The sequence below is a fragment of the Gorilla gorilla genome, chromosome 20 (genome assembly GCF_029281585.2).
Source record: "Gorilla gorilla gorilla isolate KB3781 chromosome 20, NHGRI_mGorGor1-v2.1_pri, whole genome shotgun sequence".
Classification (NCBI taxonomy): domain Eukaryota; kingdom Metazoa; phylum Chordata; class Mammalia; order Primates; family Hominidae; genus Gorilla; species Gorilla gorilla.
The window spans coordinates 58,697,635-58,716,845 of NC_073244.2; the positions used below are offsets into that span (position 1 = coordinate 58,697,635).

General features: G+C 46.8%; 1 protein-coding gene across 2 annotated transcripts in view; it reads left to right on the plus strand.

The window, feature by feature from the left end:
- Positions 1–19,211, plus strand: part of SAE1 (SUMO1 activating enzyme subunit 1) — a 78,331-nt gene that overhangs the window by 39,403 nt on the left and 19,717 nt on the right. The gene's annotated exons all lie outside the window — the stretch shown is intronic.

The window sequence follows — 19,211 nt, forward strand, 5'->3', positions numbered from 1 at the left end:
GGCTAATTTTTGTATTTTGAGTAGAGATGGGGTTTCACCATGATGCCCAGGCCCTGAAGTGCTGGGATTATAGGCATGAGCCACCATCCGAAGCCTGATCAACCAACTTCTCTTCCCCCCGCCCGCCCTTTTTTTTTTTTTTTTTTTGAGACAGAGTCTTGCTCTGTCACCCAGGCTGGAATGCAGTAGCACTATCATGGTTCACTGTAGCCTCTACTTCCTGGGCTTAAGTGCTCCCCATGCCTCAGGCTCCTGAGTAGCTGGTACTACAAGCACACGCCACTGTGCCCAGCTAGTTTTTGTATTTTTTTGTAGAAGCAAAGTTTCTCCATGTAGCCAGGCTGGACTTGAACTCCTGAGCTCTAGTGAAATCCCCGCGTTGGCCTTCCAAAGTGCTGGAGTTAAAGGCGTAAGCCACCAGTGCTTGTTCCCCTCTTCAGAATTCTTTCTCTGCCTCAAAACCATCCTCACGCTCATGAAAGGTGGGGTTGTTTTTCCTCTTACTATTAATGAACTACTTATCAGTCCATCTTTGCTGGTGGTCAAGAGACTGTTAGTAAGTATTGGTTGGCTTTTCAGTGTTCTTCCTGTACCTGGCACTTTTTTGTTTGTTTTTGAGATGGAGTCTCGCTCTGTCCCCAGGCTGGAGTGCAGTGGTGTGATCTTGGCTCACTGTAACCTCTGCCTCCTGGGTTCAAGCGATTCTTCTGCCTCAGCCTCCCGAGTAGCTGGGACTGCAAGCGTGTGCCACCACACCCAGCTAATTTTTATATTTTTAGTAGAGACAGGTTTTCACTATGTTGGCCAGGTTGGGCTCGCTCTCTTGACCTCGTGATCCGCCCACCTCAGCCCCCCAAAGTGCTGTGATTACAGGTGTGAGCCACCGTGCCTGGCAAACCTGGCACTTTTAATTTTTATTTTAATTTTTTTTTTGGAGACGGAGTCTAGCTCTGTCGCCCAGGCTGGAGTGCAGTGGCACGATCTTGCACACTGCAACCTCTGCCTCCCAGGCTCAAGCAATTCTCCTGCCTCAGCCTCCCGAGTAGCTGAAATACAGGCGGGCGCCACCATGCCCAGCTAATTTTTTTTTTTTTTGAGATGGAGTCTCACTCTGTTGCCCAGGAGAGCAGTGGCGTGATCTTGGCTCACTGCAACCTCCACCTCCCAGGTTCAAGCGATTCTCCTGCCTCAGCGTCCTGAGTAGCTGGGATCACAGGCACTGCCACCACGCTTGGCTAATTTTTTGTATTTTTAGTATTTTTGTATTTTTTTTGTATTTTCACCATCTTGGCCAGGCTGGTCTCGAACTCCTGACCTCAGGTGATCTGCCCACCTCAGTCTCCCAAAGTGTTGGGATTACAGACGTGAGCTACTGCACCTGGCTGCGGCTAATTTTTGTATTTTAGTAGAGACAGGGTTTCACCATGTTGGCCAGGCTGGTCTTGAACTCCTGACCCCAGGTGATCCACCCGCCTCAGCCTCCCAAAGTGCTGGGATTACAGGCATGGTAATTTTTTAAAAAGTATTTTTTTTAATGTTATTTATGCATTTTTTTTGAGACGGAGTCTCACTCTGTCGCCCAGGCTGGAGTGCAGTGGTGCAATCTCGGCTCACTGCAACCTCCACCTCCCGGTTCAAACAGTTTCCCCGCCTCAGCCTCCCAAGTAGCTGGGATTACAGGTGCCCACCAGCACACCCAGCTAATTTTTGTATTTTTAGTAGAAACGGGGTTTTACCATGTTGGCCAGGCTGGCCTCAAACTCCCAACCTCAGATGATCCACCTGCCTCGGCCTCCCAAAGTGCTGGGATTACAGGCGTGAGCCACCACGCTCAGCTGGATGAACTGTTTGAAAGTCCCGAATATCCATTTGTGTAGAAATAAATGGGTTGAGCAGGAATGAGTGTTGCATGTGAGTGGGCTGCACTCAGAAAATGCCTCCTCTTGATAGTGGGATCAGGTGTGGAAGAGGCACCAGCAGTAAGAGCAGAGTCTTTTCCATGTGGGAACAGTGCCTGGGCCCTTTGGGAGAAGCTTGTTGCTCACTGCCTCGCACATAGAAAGCCCTCAGGAAACAATGGCGCTAATTTGCCAAGGTTTGGGTTTGACTTGAGCATCTCTAACTGCTGCTTATGAAAGGAGTCAACTGGGCTGGGCTACTAAAAATACAAAAATTAGCTGGATGAGGTGATGTGCGCCTGTAATCCCAGCTACTCGGGAGGCTGAGGCAGAAGCACTTAAACCTAGGAGGCAAAAGTTGCAGAATCCGAGATCATGCCAAAGCACTCCAGCCTGGGTGACAGAGCTGAACTCCATCTCCAAAAAAAAAGGGGGAGAAACAGAGTCAATCACAAATCATCTACTCCAGAGTTGAAAAGTGTACACGCCAAAGAAAAAGAGAAAAGAAAAAAAGCACATATCTTCACGGATGACAGAGTTCTCTAGGACTTGCTCTGTGCCAGGCGTTTCCCATGTATATCACCTTCATCTCACAAAGGCCCTCAGGCAAGTGCTATTAACACCACCAGCTACAGAGGGGAATCTGAGGCTCAGGGAATTTAAAGTCAGTGGCTCAAGATCACCCATCTAAAACAAAATGGCAGTGCCCACTGGAAGCCAGGTCTGTTTTGATTCCAAAGGTCTTGTTCTTTTTCTTTTTCCCCAGAGACAGAGTCTTGCTCTATCACCCAGGTTGGAGTGCAGTGGGGTGATCTTGGCTCACTGCAACCTCTGCCTCCCGGGTTCAAGCGATTCTACAGGCATGCACCACCACACCCAGCTAATTTTTGTATTCTTAGTAGAGGCAGGGTTCCACCGTGTTGGCCAGGCTGGTCTCGAACTCTTGACCTCGTGAACCGCCTGCCTCGGCCTCCCAAAGTGCTGGGATTAGAGGCGTGAGCCACCGTTCCCGGCCCAAAATCTTGTTCGGAACAACCATGCACCACTGCCTGCCACAGAAGTCATAAAGCTACTGTTTCTTCCTCAACCACCTATCCACCCCTCCAGCCCCGTAACTTCTGATGCTGATGTCCAGTAGCACCTGCACTGAATATTCACTTTGCTCCTAGATATCAGTTTTGTCCCCTCAGTTCAATGACCCCTGTGATGTTGAGATGAATGAGAAAATACTCTGGAAACTGCAGAGGATAAAATCAGGATTTCCTCACTTCAGCACACTACTGACATTCTGTGCTGGATAACTCTGTCACGGGGGACTGTCCTGTGCACTGTGGGATATTTAGTAACACCCCTATCCTCTACTCACTAGGTGCCAGTAATATCTCCCCACCCAGCTCTAACATCAAAAAATGTTTCCAGACACCACTGCCACATGTCCCCAGTTGAGAACCACTGGATTATGCTAAACTCAAAGGCCAGTTGACTCCTTTCTTTTCATTTTTTTTTTTTCTTTTTTTTTGAGACGGAGTCTCTCTCTGTCGCCCAGGCTGGAGTGCAGTGGCGCAATCTCGGCTCACTGCAAGCTCAGCCTCCTGGGTTCACGCCATTCTCCTGCCTCAGCCTCCCGAGTAGCTGGGACTACAGGTGCCCGCCACCATGCCCGGCTAATTTTTTTGTATTTTTAGTAGAGAACGGGGTTTCACCATGTTAGCCAGGATGGTCTCGATCTCCTGACCTCGTGATCCGCCTGCCTCAGCCTCCCAAAGTGCTGGGATTACAGGCGTGAGCCACTGCGCCTGGCCACATTTTTGTATTTTTAGTAGAGACGGGGTTTCACCATGTTGGCCAGGCTGGTCTCAAACTCCTGACCTCAGGTGATCCTCCTGCCTCGGTCTCCCAAAGTGCTGAGATTACAGGCATGAGGCACCGTGCCCGGCAGTGAGAACATTTACAATCACATATTGTGTAGCACCAGGAAGGATTTTTAAGATCAAAGTTAGCACATTAGAAGTGGAAATAATTTAAAAGTGGCCTTGATTTTTTTTTTTTTTTTTTTGCCTACTGTAAAGTCAAGCCTCAGTAACATTCTGATTTCAGGATGCAGGGTGGCTTTGGGGGATATCCAAGTTGAGTGGTAAACTTTGTAGGCACTACTCTTGTTTCCATGTTCCTGGCACCTAAGTTGATATATTTTCTCACAGTCTTGTGACAATCTTTGAAGTATAGTTGTTATCCCATTTTCCTATAAGGAGACCAAGGTTGAGCATGGTTGTGATTGCTGAAAGTCATATCCGTGGTTTTATAGACAGTCAGAATTTAGACCATGAGGTTTGTTTTACCTGTGGACTTAGTTTTCAACATATTTAAGATATATCTGTAGTCTGGGCGCGGTGGCTCATGCCTGTAATCCCAGCACATTGTGAGGCTGAGGTGGGCAGATCATTTGAGGTCAGGAGTTCGAGGGCAGCCTGGCCAAGATGGTGAAATCCCATCTCTACTAAAAAACACAAAAATTAGCCAGGCATGGTGGCACACGCCTGTAGTCCCAGCTACTTGGGAGGCTGAGGTGAGAGAATCTCTTGAACCTAGGAGGCAAGGTTGCAGTGAGCCGAGATCATGCCACTGCACCCCAGCCTGGGCAACAGAACGAGACTGTCTCAAAATAAAATAAATAAAATATCTCTAAACTAATATATCTCATTAAATTTCAGATCTGGAGTTCTGTGAGTTAGGGAAACAGGATCACCACCATACTAGAAAAAACTCTGGTGCAGATAGTTTTAGACACAAAGATTATCTGAATTCAGGCCCAGATAATTGTCTTCTTTTTCCCCAAGAAACATTTGAATTGTATTTCTGTTAGATAAGCATCATAGTAAAAAGTCTTCAAAGTTTTTGAAGGCAGAAAAAGTTTTCTTTGTTAAACCCTTCCCATTTTTTTGTCTTCTAAATTTCTAGAACTACTGTTAAGTTTTTTAGTATCTTGTTGAACAATGGTTAACAATTATAATCATTTGTGTTTATGTAATCAAACTGTGAAACACCGGTTGGGAACTTGCTTGTTTACACTTGATGGCGTAAATGATAGGGGAAAAGCATACATACAAAAGTGGCCTCTTTTGCTTTCTTGGCAGCATAATGTTATATTCCTTTGGATGTACCGTCATCTATGACCAGTCTCATCTTGAAAGGCATGCTTATTTTCCATTTTTCCCAGTGCTTGGAATTTGTTTCCAAAATTGTTTCTAGGAACATGACTAATGTGACTGACTATGCCTTAGGAATTCCTAGTGGGGACAAGGTGCTTGGCTGGGATGCATATCTAAGAATACCTCACAAAGAAACCTGATTTTGTTTCACCATTGCCTAATGGCGCACATAGTAGATGCTCAATGAATAAATATTTTTTGCATGAGTGGTTTTTGCTTGTCTGGTCATTTGCCCTATTGTAGAGGGAGAGCAGTGTGCCCACTGGAGTCCCCACAGGGTCCTTTTGCCTGCATGCCTGCCCCTGTGGCACCCATCAGGCTTTTGATTCCAATGTTGCCCTGGGCTCTCACTCACAGGTAGATGTTTTTTATTGCCCCATTCACAATTCAGCCACCTGCTGTCTGCATGCATGTGCTTGCCATGTTTAGATATTGGGTGTTTTTCCAGTTTACTTAATAAGTTAGTGGCCAGACTGTACGCTTCCTGCTGCATTTTTCCACTGTCTTGAGAGTTGGCCTCGCCATCTGTGAGCAAAAGGTCTCTTCTTTTTATTATTCTCCCATGGCATGTTGCAAAACAGTAAGCGTGAGCTGGTTTCCTGTGGCAAAAAAATGACTTTGATTTGTTCTTTTTGAGGTTACTGTGAGTTTATCATAACAGGAGTGCTAAAAATACCGAGTCTGGTATGGAAACAGCATTCACTTACCAGCATGAACAATAACATACAGGTTTAGCCTAGAGCAGGAAGAAATGGACTTCATCTCAAGATGAGAATACTTATCAGAGAATTCTTGGCAATCTTAACTTGCTCAGTCTCTGTTCTGATGAGTTATGGAAAAGTACTTAGACCATCTTTGAGCCACAGAATTGAAGCTGAAAATATTCTTAGACCAAACATTTTGTGAGCACCTGCTATGTACCAGATCTCATAGCTGGGACTAATCAGAGGAAGAGGAATAGAATAAGTCTTCTTGCCAATGTGAAAGACAAACAAATAATTCTACTCCTTGTGAGGACAGCTATAACAGAGGGCTACAGAAACTATCATGTGTTGTTCCTGGTTTTTGTTTGTTGTTTTTCCCCCCCAAAACAGGGTCTTGCTCTGCTTTCCAGGCCGGAGTGCGGTGGCACAATCATAACTCACTATAGCCTTGAACTCCTGGGCTCAAGTTATCCTCTCACCTCGACCTGCAAAGTAGCTGGGACTACAGGCATGTGCCACCATGTCCAGCTATTTTAAAAAATCTGTTTGTACAGGTTGGGGCAGGGAGGTCTTGCTATGTTGCCCAGGCTGGCTTTGAACTCCTGGCCTCAAGAAATCCTCTCACCTCAGTTTCCCAAAGAGGGACTATAGGAAAGCACCACCCTGCCTGGCTCGTTGTTCTGTTTTTAAATACATTTGCATTATTCCATAATAATCAAAGTAATTTATTATGGGAACTTAGGAAACTGAAGGTCTGACCATCTTTGGGGAGTTGTGAAGTCTTGACAGAGGAGGGGAGATCTGAGCTGTATTTCTCAGAACAGGTATTTGCCAGGTGGGAAAGAGGGAAGAATATTGCAGAGCAACACATGCACAGGGCCAGCAGGATAGAGGCTGAGCCTCAGAGGGGACTGGAGCTTGGAGAGAGCAGGCTAGTGGTTTCCCTATTGATAGAATATCAGAATCTGGCCAGGCGCGGTGGCTCACGCCTGTAATCCCAGCACTTTGAGAGACTGAGGCGGGCAGATCATGAGGTCAAGAGATCGAGACCATCCTGGCCAACATAGTGAAACCCCATCTCTACTAAAAATACAAAAATTAGCTGGGCATGGTGGTGTGCGCCTGTAGTCCCAGATACTTGGGAGGGGGAGGCAGGAGAATTGCTTGAAAACCTGGAAGGCAGAGGTTGCAGTGAGCTGAGGTCGCGCCACTGCACTCCAGCCTGACGACAAGGCAAGACTCCATCTCCAAAAAAAAAAAGAAATCTATCTATCTATCAGTCAGAATCACCGAGGAAACCGTTGAAAAATGCGGAGTCCCTGCTTGTAGCTCACATTACTGAATCCAGATAGCTAGGAGTGACTTGCATGTCCGCATTTTTCTATAGCACCCAGGTTTCTCAAACCAGCCAAGCTAGGGGAAAGTACTGTCATAGGAAAGGGAAGCCCATTTCCCAGGTCAAAGCCTTTGCTTACTCGTTTATGTTTTTATTTTATTTTATTTTATTTTATTTTTGAGACAGAGTCTAGCTTTGTTGCCCAGGCTGGAGTTGCAGGTGCAATCTCAGCTCATTGCAACCTCTGCCTTTTGGATTCGTGCGATTCTCCTGCCTCAGCCTCCAAGTAGTGGGGATCACAGGCACACGCCACCATGCCTGGCTAATTTTTGTATTTTTAGTGGAGACGGGGTTTCGCCATGTTGGCCAGGCTGGTCTCGAACTCTTGACCTCAAGTGATCCATGCACCTCGGCCTTCCAAAGTGCTGAGTTTATAGGCATGAGCCATCGCGCATAGCCTGCGTTTTTCTTTTAAAATGTGTTAAGTACTGTATTTCAAATTACATTTGTGCACTGAAGCAGGGAGGAAAAAGGAGCTAACCCAAGTAGCTGTTCAGTATAGTATTTTGACTGCATACCCTCAAAGTAAAGAAAAATCTCACCTGGCGCGGTGGCTTATGCCTGTAATCCCAGCACTTTGGGAGGCTGAGGCGGGTGGCTCACAGGGTCAGGAGATCGAGACCATCCTGGCTGACACGGTGAAACCTCGTCTCTACTAAAAATACAAAAATTAGCCGGGCGTGGTGGCGGGCGCCTGTAGTCCCAGCTACTTGGGAGGCTGAGGCAGGAGAATGGTGTGAACCCGGGAGGCAGAGCTTGCAGCGAGCCGAGATCTCACCACTGCACTCCAGCATGGGCGACAGAACAAGGCTCTGTCTCCAAAAAAAAAAAAAAGAAAGAAAAATCTCTAGCCGGTCGCGATGGCTCACGCCTGTAATCCTAGCACTTTGGGAGGCTGAGGCAGGTGGATTGCCTGAGCTCAGAAGTTTGAGACCAGCCTGGGCAACACGGTGAAACCCTGTCTCTACTAAAGTACAAAAAAAATTAGCCAGACATGGTGGCACACTCCTATAATCCTAGCTACTTGGGAGGCTGAGGCAGGAGAATTGCTTGAACCCTGGAGGCAGAGGTTGCAGTGAGCCGAGGTTGCTCCATTGCACTCCAGCCTGGGTGACAGAGCATCTTAAGAAAAACAAAAAAAGAAAAACTCTAAATAAATATTGAACTCTGCTTAGTAGGGATTTTGTTTTCAGATGAGGTCTTGTTCTGTACCCCAGGCTGGAGTGCAGTGTCACGATCATAACTTACTGCAGCTTCTCCCTCCCAGCTCAAGCAATCCTCACATCACAGCCTCCCAAGTAGCTGGGATTATAGGCAAGTAGCAGGGATTACAGACATGCAATACCACACCCAGCTGATTTTGGTATTATTTGTAGAGACGGGGTTTCACTGTGTTGCCCAGGGTAGTCTCTGTCTCCTGGGCTGAAGTGAGCCTCCTGCCCAAAGTGTTGGGATTACAGGTGTGAGCCACTTTGCCTGGCCTAGTAGGTTTGTTTTTCACAGTGATAGGGGTTAGCAATTCTGAAACTACTTACTGTTCTCCTAAGATTGAGCAGATAGGTAAGTATAGTGTTAATAATGAGAATCAAGTTTTCTTATTGTCAGAAAAGGGTGTTCCTATGAATGTGGACAGTGGGAAAGGCTAGAAGGAGCCATGTGGTATTGGATTGGAATTGAAGTTATCTGGATGAACTCATGGTTTCTTATACGTAGATGTAGTAATAGATGTATGTGTGTATGCATATCCACTTTTACACGTGTTTATTTCCTAGAATTGTTGAGAGGGTTTATGCCCACAGACATCCCAGAAGCACTGAACGCACTCATGCCAAGATGTTAATACCTTTCCTCACTAAAGAGAAACCAGGGTTCCTTGGAGAAATGGCTATTTCCAGATCTGGGGTAGGAAAATTACAGCTGAGCTTGGAATATCCTGCTATGCCAGAAAGTAAGGAAGTGCTCTAAGAATGATAGGGGCATGTCAAAAGAACAAGAAGAATAATCAATTAATGTAAACAAGGAATTATGAAGATAACAAAGTCTATCTTTGACTATCACCATAGTAGTAACAATTGTTTCAATCAAGAATCAAGGTGCTAAAATCAATGGGGAACAGTTTGCGGTGAAACAGTGTAGATGTTTCCTTATCAGATGCTTTTATGCTATGCCTGGTGGCTCACCCCTATAAATCCCAAGAGGCTGAGGCAAATTGATCACTTGCACCCAGGAGTTTTGAGACCAGCCTGGGCAACAAAACGAGACCCCATCTCTACAAAAAATGCAAAAGTTAGCCAGATACAGTGGTGCATGCATGTAGTCCTAGCTACTCAGGAGGATGAGATGGGAGGATTGGTTGAGCCCAGGAGGTCGAAGCTGCAGTGAGTTGTGATTGCACCACTGCACTCCAGCCTGGGAGCAAGACTTTGTCTCCCCCGAAAAAGAAGATGCTTTTAAATGAATTACATGGAGAGACATTGGAGAACCCTGGCAGGTTGTACCTCAGCTGAGTGATGAAATTAACAATCTAGGGATGGACAGTTAGACCTCATGCCTCTTGGAATATGTAACCCTGGGTTGGATCTGAGAACAGAGGAAGGTTTTTTTTCTTTTGCTCTAAAGGACATGAGTGGAACAATTGGTAAAAAGAGGCCCCGGCATGGTGGCTCACGCCTATAATCCCAGCACTTTGGGAAGCCGAGGCAGGTGGATCACCTGAGGTCGGGAGTTCGAGACCAGCCTGCCCAACATGGAGAAACCCCGTCTCTACTAAAAATACAAAATTAGCCAGGCGTGGTGGCGCATGCCTGTAATCCCAGCTACTCGGGAAGCTGAGGCAGGAGAATCGCTTGAACCCAGGAGGCGGAGGTTGTGGTGAGCCGAGATCGCGCCATTGCACTCCAGCTTGGGCAACAAGAGCGAAACTCTATCTCAAATTAGTAATAATAATAATAAAATAAAAAACAAATAAAAAGGTCTGTAGGTTAGATAGCAGTACTGTTTCCGTGTTATTTATTTTTACAGTTATGATAATTGTCTCATGGTTATGTAAGAGAATGGATTTTGTTTTGTTTTGTTTTTCTTGTTTTTTCTTTTCCTTTTTTTTTTTTTTTTTTTTTTTGAGATGGAGTCTCGCTCTGTCGCCCATGCTGGAGTGCAGTGGCATCATCTTGGCTCACTGCAAGCTCCACCTCATAGGTTTACGCCATTCTCCTGCCTCCCCCTCCCAGGTAGCTGGGACTACAGGTGCCCGCCACCACACCTGGCTAATTTTTGTATTTTTAGTAGAGATGGGGTTTCGCCATGTTAGCCAGGCTGGTCTCGAACTCCTAGCCTCAGGTGATCCTCCCACCTCAGCCTCCTGAAGTGCGGGGATTATAAGTGTGAGCCAGTGCACCTGGCCTCTTTTTTTTTGTTGTTTTTTTTAATTTTACAGAATTTTTTTTTTTTTTTAAGACAGAGTCTTGCTCTAAGGCTGTAGTGCAGTGGTATGATCACAGCTTGCTGCAGCCTCAACCTCCTGGACTCAAGCGATCCTCCCACATCACCCTTCTGAGTAGGTGGGATTATTGTAGGCTAATTTTTTAATTTTATTGTAGAGAGGCCTCACTCCATGGCCTAGGCTGGTCTTGAATTCCTGGGCTCAAGTGATCCTCCCACTTCTGCCTCCCAAAGCATTGGGATTACAGATGTGAGCCACTGCACCCAGCCTGTTAGATAATTTAGAAAATTTTCTTTCCTCATTCTTCAATTTCCCCTCATTCACACTCCCAACTTTCCTGTTTTGTGATTTTTAAATGACGTTGTCTTTGGATGCCTGCTGGATTTGGTGATTAGTTCTCTTCAGAAGAAACTTCTTATTTTAGAACTTGTAACCTTTGCAAAGCAGGCCATAGGCAGCCATCGCTATTTGGGTATGACATTCCCCAGTGGGTTTTTGGTGTCCAGTAATGACAAAAACTGCTGAGAAAGAGACAGCCACAGGGAAATGGGTTCCGATAATGGGGCAGCAGCTGAGTGCTTGTTGATTTGCTGCTGTCATGACCGCAGATGTTTAAAAATAATTTGTAAGGAAAAAGAAAAAAGCGTAGTTTTGTGTGTGTGTGTGCGCGTGCGTGCGTGTGTGTGTGCGCGCGCATGCACCACTGCCTTATCAGTGGTAGAGAATGCAGACCACAGTCATTCAGAAAGGAAGAAGGCACCACCGTGGAAACAGGAGAGGTGAGGGGAAGGGCAGAGGTGACCCACAAATGCGGCTCAGTGCCTTACAGCAGAGAGCTCATGAGAGAACAGAACTGGTTAGTCACCGACTCTGCTCCTCAGTCTGCAAGAGAGGTTCAGCACCAAGTCTATACCACACAGTACTGGAAGGATTAGATGAAGGCCAGGCACACATTGTGAATTAATAGTTACTGGTTACAGGCGGGGTGTGGTGGCTCAGGCTTGTAATCCCAGCCCTTTGGGAGGCCAAAGTGGGAGGATTGCTTGAGGCCAATAGTCCAAGACCAACATGGGCAACATAGCAACACCCTGTCTCTTTTTTTGTTTTTTTGAAACAGTCTCGTTCTGTCAGCCAGGCTGGAGTGCGGTGGCACAATCTTGGCTCACTGCAACCTCTGCCTCCCAGGTTCAAGCAATTCTCCTGCCTCAGCCTCCCGAGTAGCTGGGATTACAGGTGCCCACGACCACGTCCGGCTAATTTTTGTATTTTTAGTGGAGATCGGCTTTCACCATGTTGGCCAGGCTGGTCTCAAACTCTTGACCTCAGGTGATCCACCCACCTTGGCCTCCCAAAGTGCTGGGATTACAGGCGTGAGCCACTGTGCCTGACCAGTTCACGTACTTTACATGCATTGTGATCATATTAAATCTTCATGACAGCCTTACTAGATCAGGTCTTGTCCTGTTTTCACATGAGGAAATTGAATCTTGGAAGGGCTAAGTAATTTGTCCAGGGTCATCACACGCAGTAAGTGTTAGAGTCTAAACGAGCCAGAGCTGTCACACTGTCATCCCCAGGGCCTTGTGTTTAAGCATCGCCCAACAAAGTGCTCAGTCAGACTTTAATTATTAGCATTACTAATAATACCATTATGATGATTATTTTGTCTAAACTTCACAGGCACCTCGTGACATTTTCTTCCACTTTTGCAGATGGGAAACTGAGGCCCACCAAGATCAGATTACAATAATGGGCAACATTGTCAGCAACCTGCCTTGCTTTTTTTCTTAGCAGGCCCACATCTCCCCCACTCCCCCACCCCCTTGGCAGTAGCCTGTGTTTGAGCTGCTCACAGGCCCCAAGGCCCAGCTGCAATTCTTGTTTAAAGCCTCACATCTTTTCTCTGACTGTCAGACAACAGTCACGGGAATGTCCTGTGCCATCTTCCCTCGGCAAGAGGGGTTGGCAGAGAGCAGCAGATGCCTAGAGTCAAGGTCATGTGCTGCTCAAGTGCTGGGCTGGAGACAAGACCCTCTCTCCCTGCTGCTTGTGACCAGGCAGGGTGGCTCTGAATGTAGAGGGCTCTGTCAGAACAGTTCTGTGACCAGAGGGTGTGGTTGGCAAAGCAATGCATTAGGGGCCCATGGAAGTTTATTCTTGTTGTCCACATTATTTCCCTGTGACTTTTAGATTTTTTTTTCCTTTTTCTTTTTGTAAATTAGTTTTTTCATACTAGTTAGAATGTTTCACCTTAAAGGTGAGAGACAAGCTCTGGAATCGCCTGACATTTTTAAGGAAAGGAATAGAATATTGGGCTGGGGCTAGTCTGAAATGGTGGTTTGTATTATTTTAAATTGATGGGCTCTGGGTTAGGGGAGCCAAATCCATCTTAAAGTGATTTTTGTAAAAATTGGCTTGTCTTCTGTTTCTTCTCTTTTCCAAAGGTGACACTATAACGTAGAGGTTAAGAATGTGGTGACTTTTAAATCCGTCGTGACCATAAGCCTCTCCTAAGCCTCAGTTTTCCTACCACCAAAATGAGGGTGGTAACAGTTGTACCTACCTCATTCTGTCTTTTTTGTTTTTTGCTTGTTTGTTTGTTTGTTTTTTAGATGGAGTCTTGCTCTTGTTGCCCAGGCTGGAGTGCAGTGGTGTGATTTCGGCTCATTGCAACCTCCACCTTCTGGGTTCAAGCGATTCTCCTGCCTCAGCTTCCCGAGTAGCTGGGAGGACAGGCACCCGCCACCATGCCCATTTAGTTTTTGTATTTTTAGTAGAGACGGGGTTTCACCACGTTGGCCAGGCTACTCTTGAACTCCTGACCTCAGGTGATCCACCCACCTCAGCCTCCCAAAGTGCTGGGATTACAGGCGTGAGCCACCACTGCCGGCCTTGTTCTGTCGTATTTTTTTACGTAGGAGAGCTCAGTCTGAATGTAGGATATGACATGGTTGTGGGGTTTTTTTTGTTTTTGTTTTGTTTTTTGTTTTTGAGACAGTCTCACTCTGTCCCCCAGGCTGGAGTGCAGTGGCGTGATAGCTCACTGAAACCTCTGCCTCCCAAGTTCAAGCGATTCTCCTGCCTCAGCCCCCAAGTAGCTGGAATTACAGGTGCCCACCACCACGCCCAGCTAATTTTTGTAGTTTTAGTAGAGATGAGGTTTCACCATGTTGGCCAGGCTGCTCTCGAACTCCTGACCTCGGGTGATCCACCCGCCTCGGCCTTCCAAGTACTGGGATTATAGGCGTACTTGGAAGGTACCACGCCCGGCCATTATATGCTTTTTAAAAAAACCTAAATGTTGCAAAAAACATGTGTCTAAAATCTCTGTTTCAACATAGTTTTTTAATAGCCATGTAATATTCCATTCTGTCAATATGTCTTTATATGTGGTACAGACTGAGCGTCTAAATCCAAGAACCCAAAATCTGAATTTTTTTTTATTTTTCATTTTTATTTGTTTACTTATTTTTGAGACAGAGTCTTGCTCTGTCACCCAGGTTGGAGTGCGGTGGTGTGTCGGCTCACTGCGACCTCCACCTCCCAGGTTCAAGTGATTTTCCTGCCTCAGCTTCCCAAGTAGCTGGGACTACAGGTGCCCGCCACCATGCCTGGCTAATTTTTTGTATTTTTAGTGGAGACGAGGTTTCACGGTGTTGGCCAGGCTGATCCTGAACTCCTGACCTCAAGTAATCCTCCCACCTCTGTCTACCAAAGTGCTGGGATTACAGGCTGAGCTACTGCGCCCAGTCTATTTTTGTTTTTTTGAGACAGGGTCTCACTATGTCTCCCAGGCTAGAGTACAGTAGCCCCATCTCTGCTCACTGCAACCTCCACCTCCTGGGCTCAAGTGATTCTCCTGCCTTAGTCTCCTGAGTAGCTGGGATTACAGACGTGTGCCACCACACCCGGCTAATTTTTGTATTTTTAGTAGAGACAGGGTTTCACTATGTTGGCCAGCCTGATCTTGAACTCCTGACCTCAAGTGATCCACCCTTCTCAGCCTCCCAAAGTGCTGGGATTACAGGCATGAGCCACCGCACCAAGCCCCCAAAATCTGAAATGTTTTGAGTGCCGACATAACACTAAAAAAAATGCTTATTGGCCCCGGGTGTGGTGGCTCATGCCTGTAATCCCAGCACTTTGGTAGGCCTAGGTGGGTGGATCACCTGAGGTCAGGAGTTCAAGACCAGCCTGGCTAACATGGTGAAACCCCGTCTCTACTAAAAATACAAAAATTGACCAGGTGTAGTGGTGGGTGCCTGTAGTCCCAGCTACTAGGGAGGCTGAAGCAGGAGAATCGCTTGAACCCAGGAGGCAGAGCTTGCGGTGAGCCGAGATCCCGCCACTGCATTCCAGCCTGGGCAACAGAGAGAGACTCTGTCTCAAAAAATAAAATAAAATAAAATAATAAAAGCTCATTGGAGCATTTTGGATTTGGGATTCTTAGATTTGGGGTGCTCTATCGGTAAGCACAATGCAAATATTTCAAAATCTGAAAATACCCAAAATTCAAACACTTCTGCTCCCTGTCATCCTGTGTAAACAACACTGCAGTGAACATTTATAGGTAATTCATTCAGCGGGTAAGGGTCAGGACCTTTTATAGGGATCCTCAATACCACATTTTTACATGGTTCATTGAGCATTCGTGCTCCCCTCTGCTGTGGGTGAGGGTGCAGGTCCCTCAGCCTTCTTGCTTGGGTTGAGTCATCCTGGTCTTTAATTTGGTAAGCAAAAAATGGCATCTTGTTTTTGAGCTCGTTTCTGAGAAAGTGCACGCTCCTTTTCCCCATCAACAACTTTCATCCGGCGCCTCGGAACCTCTTCAGTAGAGAGTGAGATGCAAATAGCGAGGCACAGCTTCTTTCCCTCTTCTGAGCTGATGCCTGGTGAGGTCATAGACTGGGTTTCATTGCAAAGACGAAAGCGTGGGCAGGACTTTTGGAGCACAAAAAGGGGCATTTCAGAGTAGTCTTCAGGGGTGGCCACTCCGGAGGTGAAGTTTTCTAGAGAAAGAGATGAAAGTACTGTGTGGCTGTGGCGACAGACAGAGGCTTACGAGCCTGCCGTCTAGAGACTGTGAGCTCCCCGTGTGAGGGCAAGGCCTGGGGCTGTCTGGGTCGCTTCTGGGTCCCCAGCACAGCTAGCATAGGGTAGGGGTGGAGGGCGGGTGCTCAGGAAGTGATTTTTGAAGAGTGGATGACTGAATACATGCACACACATACTTTTAAGTTTCTGGGTTAAAGAGGAAAACAGAATGAGGTAAACAAAGGAAAGTAATGTGGAGGTGAACTGAGCAGATGGCAAGATGCCGTGAATGGTTAGAGGCCAGGAGAGCCAGAATCAGAGTGGCTTCCGTGAAGTGTCCCTGCCTCCTCCCCCAGCCCAGCTATGTCCCTCCTCTGAGCTTCACACCGATGGACTGTTCTGCACCCTAGCCCTCAGATGCAACGGTGAAAGTGGGACTCCTATTGGGTTTCCCTGTTGAGGACAGACATGGTGCCCTGTGTATCTGCTGCTGCTTTTTTCTTTTTTTCTTGCTGAGTATTCCATGTGTAGCATGTTTGTAACACTTGATAAGAAACAGAACCATCCCAGATAGCTTGAACACTTTTCAGTTCAGTCAGTAACAGACCAGGTCTGCTTTGGATTTCCAGGAGCTTGTGTCACTTTATTTTTTTTCTGAGCCAGGGTCTCACTCTGTCACCCAGCTGGAGTGCAGTGGTGCAATGTCAGCTCACCACAGCCTCTGCCTCCTGGGTTCAAGCAATTCTCGTACCTCAGCCTCCCAAGTAGCTGGGACTACAGGTGCCTGCCACAACACCCGGCTCATTTTTGTGTTTTTAGCAGAGACGGGGTTTCACCATGTTGGCCAGGCTGGTCTCAAACTCCTGACCTCAGTTGATCTGCTTGCCTTGGCCTCTCAAAGTGCTGGGATTACAGGTGTGAGCCACCGCACCCGGCCTCTGGATTGCCCAGCCTGTGTCACTTTGTCATGAGCCCTTCTCCCCTAGTTATCCTTTATTCTTCAAACAGGCTTCCTGTGTGACATATTTTTTGAGTGCCTGCTATGGGGCAAGCCCTGTGCCAGGTGTTCAGTATAGAGTAGTGACATGGCCTTTGCCCCACAGAGCATAAAAATCTAATGGAGGAGACAAGCCAGTCCTTGTGCTAGTTCATTTCCACAGGTGAATATAAAACCACAAACTGGGCAGGGCATGGTGGCTCACGCCTGTAATCCCAGCACTTTCAGAGGACAAGGCAGGTGGACAACTTGAGCTCAGGAGTTTGAGACCAGCCTGGGCAACATGGTGAGACCCCGTCTCTACAAAAAAATAAAAAATGAACCACCAGGCGTGGTGGTGCATGCCTGTAGTCCCAGCTAGTTGGGAGGCTGAGACAGGAGGATCACTTGAGTTCAGGAGGTCCAGGCTGCAATGAGCTGAGATTGTGCTGCTCACTCCAGCCTGGGTGACAGACTGAGGCCATGTCTCAAAAAAAAAGAAAAAAATAATCACAAACTGTGAGTAAGGTATCTAAGGGAAAAAACTGTGCTGGGAGTGAATGTCAGGAGACAGGGAGATCTGAGGCAGTATCGTGTCCAGAGCCCACAGCTGAATTAATGGTAATGCAGGTAAATGAGCTACTGTGTGACACAGGTCACCACAGCAAGTGTATCGGCTTTTCTAGGGCGAGTGTGAGCTGGGTTTCTGGACTTTGCTTAAGAGCAGTGACAGACCTGGAAGATATTGCCCCAGGCACTCTTGGGTGCTTTACATGTATTGGTTCATTTAATCTTTAAACCCCAAAAGTGCCCTTGGGATTCCCATTTTGCAGAGGAGGCTCAGGGTCCTTGTCACTTGCCCAAGGTCACAGTAAGTGGAAGAACAGGGAGTCTAGAGCTGTGCTCTTCGCTGCTGCCCTCCAGTTGGAAAGCTGTCCAGGCCAGGGACAGGCTTTGCAGAGAGAAGGTACAGAGGACGGGACAGGCAAATATTCAGAGACTATGAGGACTGAGGTGGTTCTGCCAACTGTGGAGGGCCTGGTCACTTGACAAGGCACCTCATTGCACCACCCCCTGAGGCTCTCTCAAAGCCCCTTTTCGAGTTAGGACATTGTTATCTCCTGTGTAGTTTTTGTTGATTGCCCTCTGAAATGCTGTGAGAGGGTAGACCATCCATTCTGCCCTCGCCTGCCCAGCCCAGCACCTGGCACAGTCATTGCTCAGTGTATATTTATTGAATGAACAATTGACTGAATGTCAGGCCCAGGGCTTTGCCTTAGGAAATAGGCTGTTGGATAAGAGGTAGTACTACCATACTTTGCGATTTTTCTGGAAATTTATGTCACCTGGGAGTGGAGCAGATTACCAGGCTGTTTCCAGAGATAGCGACTCTCCATAAAGTGAGCCAACCTTGGGGCTGGGCGCAGTGGCTCACGCCTGTAATCCCAGCACTTTGGGAGGCTGAGGCAGGCGGATCACGAGGTCAGGAATTTGAGACCAGCCTGACCAACATGGTGAAACCCCATCTCTACTAAAAAATATATATATAATTGAGCCGGGCGTAGTGGTGCGTGCCTGTAATCCCAGCTACTCAGGAGGCTGAGGCAGTAGAATCGCTTGCACCTGGGAGGCGGAGGTTGCAGTGAGCAAAGATCGCGCCACTACACTCCAGCCTGGGTGACAGAGCGAGACTCTGTCTTAAAACAAACAAACAAAAAAAAACAAAAGTGAGCCAACCCTGGGGAGGAGTCTACGTTCAGCTGCAGGGAGCCAGGGAATTGGGACCGAGGTGTCTGGCACAGAAAAGCTTTGGGCCTCTCTCAGGTAAATGAAGTTTTGATATAGATTCAACTCCCCTGCCCCCCACAATTGAACTGTTTTTGGGGGCCAGCAATTAGGGGCTAATTTGTGACAGTGACTTTATTTTCTTCCTATTAAAGTACTGGTTTATTCGGTGGCCTTGGTGATTAGATTCAGGCATAATAGTTAAATGTAATAGAAGTTTATGTAACAAACAGTGATTAATAATGTTGCTGTCCAGATTCCCGTTATAGCGCTAACCTGATGTTATGAACTGAGATTAAATTTGAATTTGAGTGCTTACATTATTTTGTAAAGGTGGTTGTATATTCACAAATCCACAGTTTTTTCTATAAATAACGTGAAAACCGTGCTTGGTTTCTCTTTTCCAAAGTTTGCCTTTTCCATTACATGGGCAAGTCCTGAACCTAAGCCGAGACACTAGCCCATCATCTCCAGCAATGAATGTCATCCCCCCAGACTTCAGCATCCTGAGTTAATTAAAAGGTTCAGATGAACTTAATCAAGTTTGGAACTCTAATTTTGTGCAGTGTTTTGATACGATTTGATGAGTCATCTTTTGGTAGAGCACCTCTCTATCCCTGACAGTGTTTGATCTTAATGGAACAGTTTTATAATGTGTAAACTGGTGGGAGGTGCTCTTCAGAAATGCAGAGTCAACAGTGGTATGTGTGCGTGTTTGGCTCTTCGGGTGGGGCGGAAAGCAGAACAAAGAGGAGAATTTAATAAGCGAGAAC